This window comes from Tenrec ecaudatus, chromosome 1 (genome assembly GCF_050624435.1).
Source record: "Tenrec ecaudatus isolate mTenEca1 chromosome 1, mTenEca1.hap1, whole genome shotgun sequence".
Lineage (NCBI taxonomy): Eukaryota > Metazoa > Chordata > Mammalia > Afrosoricida > Tenrecidae > Tenrec > Tenrec ecaudatus.
The window spans coordinates 299,718,946-299,725,232 of NC_134530.1; positions in this window are offsets into that span (position 1 = coordinate 299,718,946).

Here is a 6,287-nt window from a genome sequence, read left to right on the forward strand (position 1 = left end):
TAGATGAAGGTGTAGCAATAGATTGTGATTTCAAAGCCAGTTTATAAAAGACCATGAAATTTCTACTGTGTCACTTGGAATGTTCCCCTTGGGCATGCTGCCTCTCAGAACGTGGTGCCATGCTTTGAGGAGCCCGTGCCACGTGGAGAGGACATGAGTAGACATGGTAGTGGATGATCCCAGTGGAGCCCAGCCTCCAAGTCCTGCTGCCAGAATGAAGTCATGGATTCTCCCCAGGAGCTCCAGCCCCAGCTGGTGCAGTTGCCAACCATTTGAGACACCTGCAGCCATGCCAGCCTTCCCAGCTGAGGACACAGGCTTTGTAGAGTAGGGATGTGTCGTTCCTATTGTGCCTTGATTGAATTTCTGAACTACAGAATCCATGAACATAATAAAATGGTCCCTGATTTAGTTCCCTAATCATGGGATGGTTTGTTGCACAACAGTAGTTCACTGGAACACAGCTAAACTCTCCTGACCTCTGACCAATCTAAAGTATGTCCTCTTCCTTCCTTGTCTGCGAAGAGAGTTGACCCTGAGGCACTAATTCAAGCTGAGTGTCTACAGTAATACCATCCAACCTATCCAGCTGCCATTGAGTCAAAGTTCTCGGAGTAGAAATGCTCTCCCCAGGGTTTTCATTGGTTGTTGTTTTTCAGAAGAAAGGCATTAGATCTTTCTTCAAAAGTGCCTCTGAGTATCCTTGAACCTCGCACCTTTCGCCTTTCGGTTGGCAGTCGAGTGCTTTCATCCTTTGCATCACCCAAGCACTACAGACCCTGAGAATGTAAGGGACGCCTGATAACTTCCATTCAGATAAATTACCCACAGTCCCAACATCACACAAATCAAACAGCTTTCATTTTCCCTTTCAATCCTTGTGCACACAAAATTTGCGCAGTTTACTCAAGATTCATTCAACAGCATCATCATCGGAGCAGACATAATTTGGGCTCTGCCTTTCAACTTGCCATCTATCATAGCATTTTCCATGTTGCTACATCATCTGTCTGATTATAATTGGCTGCGAGGAATGTCATAAGTAGTTGTACTATAATTTACTCAATCATTGTCCTTTTGGCCGACATAAAACTTTGATGTCTTCTCTAATTGCAGTGGCTTAATTATTGTGCTTAATCAGGGGGCAGCAAACCACAGCCTGTGATACAAATCTGCCCGCCCCTGTTTTCCAAATGCCTGCAGCCTAATAACTGGTTTTAAAGGTTGAAATGGTTGGGGGAAGAACAATGTAAAGAGAGAATATTTCAGAGATATGTGAAGATTATATGAAATTCAAGATTCAGGGTCTATAAACTTACTCTGCTTGAAACACAATCATGCCCATCATGTGCATGTTGTCTGTGGTTGCCTTCACCAATATGATGCCAGAGGTGAATCATGTCAAAGCAGGCCATATGTCTGCAAAATCGAAAGCATTGACTGCATGGCCCTTCTCAGGAACTCCTTGCCAACTCTAGTTCTAAATATATAGGAGCCCTGCTGGTGTAGTGGGTTATGCTTTGGAGTATTGCCCGCAGAGTCATCACTTCAAATCTATCAGTTGCTCCATGGGAGAATGATGGGGCTTTCGGCTTCCCTAAAACCGTATAGCCTTGGAAACTCCATGGAAAGTTCCTACAGGGTCCTATAGGGTCGCCATGAGTGGAAGCCACTCATGGACAGCGATGACATTTTTGTTTGCTTTGTTTGTAATCTTGTGTCTCGTTGATTATGTGCTTGACTGCTAACTGAGATATCAGGGGTCTGAACGCACCTGCCTCTCTCCTCAAAAGAAAAATGTGACAGTTTACTTCCAGGAAGATTTGTAGCCTTAAAAATTCTGTGGGACAGTTCTACTTTGCCATATAGGGTCACAGTAAGGGGACATCAACTCAATGGCAGTACATGTTGGTTCCCAATACAGATCAAGCCACCATACCCTACCCTGTTGGCTTTCTGTGTACACTTTGTCTTACCGGGGATCTCTTTGACTTGTATTTCTAAGGATGATTATGGAGTTATTCAACCAGCAACTGGTCAACCCCAACTCTTGTCAGACACTGGGGGGCAGGGGCGGGGATGAGGCTATAAAGCTAAATAAAACAAAGCTCTTGCTTTCAAGGCATTTATCAACCAACAAAAGATGGGGGCAAACATATAAATAAAGCATACTGTACATTTGGAAGTCCCAGCAGACATTTAAGAGACAAAGAGGAAGTGCTTTGGGGTTCTGATAAGGGATGATTTCTGAGCTGATAATTAAGAGAAGCAAAAGACATGAAGGGGAAGCTTCTGTTCCTTGTGTATGTAGGACAATGGCTGGAGAAACCACAGGAAAAGATAAAAGGAAAGAAGCGGAGAGTCAAAAGCTGGGGGATGGGGTTGGGAGAGGGTTGAGAGGGGAGGGGAAGGAGGAGAAGGAGGTTGAGGTCAAGCTAAAATTATAGAAAACTTGACAGGATACAAATGAGACAGAAATTCTCTTTAACCTTGTGTATCTAGCAGAATCATCAATGTTTTGTTTGTTTTTTCTCTCGTTGGGCCAAAGTCAGCTAAGATAGAACGCTTTTAGGTTCCTCTGCCAAACAAAATAACTCACATTCCTGAAACCATCAGGAGTTAAGGTTGCCAGTTTTTCAACCATGAGTGGTCCTTCTCGTGCGTGTCATTGAGATGAACTGCAGTGTTTTATAGGAAATGAGGTTCCAATGAGAAAGGCCAGCTGTTTCCAGGAGGGCTTCTGACACACAATCCAGCAAGAATACGTGGCGGGATTTTCCAACTGCAGAGTGGGTTTCCAAAAGCAAAGGTAGGCAGAAAAGCAGATAGGATTTTATTCTTGAGAATGTTTTAGCCTCCCAGTTTTAGCCTTCTTATAGGACCCCACCCCTCACCCCTCCATGTGTCTGCCAGTTTGTCGCACTATGGTGGCTTGTGTGTTGCCATGATGCTGGAAACTATGTCACTGGTATTTCAGATGTCAGCAGGGTCACCCAAAGTGAACAGGTTTCAGGGGAGCTTCCAGATTAAGAACAGACAATGAGAAGGACTTGGATCCTCACTTTGGAGGAAGGATCCACTACAAGCCTTACGTGTAGCTTCGAAATATTATCAGATACCGAAGGCCCAATGAATGGAACCAGGACATTGTCCATTGAAGTTGTCAAGGATTTTGTCCTCACTTGGATCCACAATCAGTGTTCATAGCAGCAGTCAAGAGGTCGAAAGACATTGCATTAGGTAAATCTGCTATTCAGGACCTTTTTAGAGTACTGAGAATCAAGGATGTTGCTTTGAAGACAAGGGTGCACCTGACCCAAGCCATAGTGGATTTGAAACACCAATCTTGGGGTTAGCAGCCCAACACTTACCTGACAACACTATCAGAACTCCTTAATTAGACATTTGATTTTCAACATGAAGGCTACAGAAAAGATTCCATTGGCTAGGCCCAAAATGGAAATGCTAGGCCTAAAGAAATCTAATACCTAATAAATGAATACAGAAAATCATTTATTTTTTAAGATGAGACTATGGGGTCTTTATTGATCATCTTATCCATTCTTCAAAGATAAACTAATGAATCAACACCACCCCTCCCACCCTTGCAGCAGAGGTTCTCAAACTTTGAAAGGATGTACAAAGGGACTTTCAAAAGAGGCATTCCATTATCATTTACTTCCAATTCCCCACAAACTTTTTGAAGCTCCCCCTGTACAGCCAGAACACTCCTTAGAAAGAAAGATGACATGTCATTTCATGTATTTTAGACATGTTATCAAGAGAGTCCAGGCCCTGAAGAAGGACATCATGTTTAGTAGAGAATAAGCCAAAAAATAAAAAATAAAAAGGCAGTCTCTCAATAACATTGATGGACACAGTGGCTTCAATAATAGCCTCAAGCGCAGCTGTGGTTTGAAGCCTGGCATAGGACTGGGCAGTACTGGTTCTATTGCATGTAGGTTCTGTTGTAGAGAGAGTCGGAACTAACTTGGTGACACACCTGATAACAAGAGTGGACTGGGGATCCTGTTAGATTCTGACAGTTAGAATGTAGGTTTTGGTTCAGTCCATCTGGGGTGCAGCTCAGACTCTGCATTCCTAATAAGCCCCACTCACTTGGATCCTATAGATCAGCGGTTCTCAGCCTGTAGGTCACAATCCCTGTGGGGGTCTAGTGACCCTTTCACAGGGTTCGCCCAATTCATAACAGTAGCAAAATGACAGTTATGAAGTAGCAACGGAAATAATGTGATGGTTGGGGGGCACCACCACATGAGGAGTTGTATGAAAGGGTCACGGCATCAGGAAGATTGAGAACCATGGTTCTAGGTCATGGAATAGTGTGGGCCTAGACCACACCAGTTCCATTTATCTTCCCCCCATCCAACCCCCAACCAAATAGCTCTTAGAGTCTCCTCTTTAATATCTCAGTCATGTATTATTTTTTTCCTGTTCGTGAAAATTCATCTAATTTCCCAACCTGATTGTGAGATCCTGAAAGGAAAAAGGAGGTACTCAAAGAGTGTTATGAAACCTATTGAACCAGTGATTCGAGGCAAGCCAGAATAGTTTCCAATAAGAGAGTCAGAGCCTTGGGCAGAAATTTCCAGGGCATCTACTTCACCTGCACCCATTACTGCTTCAGAGAGGCACTTTGAGAAGTGGCAATTGCTTTGATATATGGGACAGATATAAATCAGCAAGCCTCATACTCAGGTGATCAAGAAATTGAACCTCTTTTTATTTTTATCATGGAACTTAATCATAACTTGAAGCTCTGCCTTCTGCCTCATGCAGAACACATTTCATGAGCTGAAATTTAGGTGAGTTAAGGAATTATATAAGCTTCGTGCACCACTAAACCTGGATCTGCCCCTGGCATGTTACTGAAAGATTGCCTGAATGTGAGGGCTAATGATGAGGATATTGGTGAAGAAGAAACAAGAGTAAAGGCAGGGAGAACAAGACTCAATGTCATGTCATGGTAGACATGCATAACTCTGAGGTCTATACCCAAATATATCATTTTTACCTTGCAACCAGGTCTGTGACTGATATCATTATTCATTTTGTCTCCTCTTCTCAGAACCACCAGGTCACATTGGCTGCTCCTCCTCTCAGCTGTCCACTGTAAGACTTTCCATCTCAGTAACATTTCTAGCCTATGTACCTGCCTTTCCAGTCCCTCCACCGTGACCACAGGTCAGGTTATTATATCGAATCCCAACTACAGGCTCTATCTAATACTACGGGCTATCAATGGATCTCCCTACTTTCTCCCCCGTCTCAGACTTCCTAGACACTACATCTTACCAGTCTTCCTAAAGCACACCTCTAAGCACACCTCTGGCCCTCACAGAGGTTGAGCATAAAGTGCTGCCTACCATCTCCACATCAACCTTTTCCTCCTTCTTTAAAAAAGTGCATGCCTTAGACCCAACCTTTCACAAGCAATGACATTACCTCACATCAAATTGTACAGATCCTTCAAGGTCGAGCTTACATTTGACCTCTCTAATGAAATCACCATGGTCTATCAAAGAGGTATGATCTGGCCTTGTGACCACTGTTCTGTTATGATTTGTATGCAGTCAGCCTCTTTAGGGCTGATAACGCTTTAATGGCAGAGGCAGAATTGTGTCATTCATCCTATACTTGGTGGACTTACTTTGTCCTCTGGCACCTGAACACAATGGATACCTCTGACAGCTAGTTTTATACTAAATGTCAACCTGGTTAACCTCTTGTACCCAGTTATTCAATTAAACATTGTGTTAGTTTGGGTACTTCAGAGAAACAGATCCACAGAATCTCATGTATAAGAGAGTTTTATATAAAGGTTAAGTGTACATCAAAGAAAACATCCCAACCCAGTGCTGCCCAAACCCACAAGTCAATCATTAACCCATATGTCCAACACCAATCCACGAAGTCCTCCTCCATCTCACAAAACAGATGCAATGATGGTGACTTCAGGAGGAAAGCCAAGTCAGTGAATATGTAAGCATCTCAGTGCTGGCAGGGGTCTCCACACAGCTGCTCCAGCACCCAGGGCTGCATCGGGATAGGTCTATGTGGCTTCTCCTCAGGGATGTCTTGCAGGAAGTGAGCCTTGCCAGCTGAAACAGGGAACTGGCTAAGGCAGCTGCACCCTAGTCCAACCATCAGAAAGCAAGAAACCCGAGAACTACCCTGTTTCCCCCCAAATAAGACAGTATCTTATATTAATTTTTGCTCTCAAAGATGCGCTATTTTCAGGGGATATCTTATTTTTCCATGAAGAA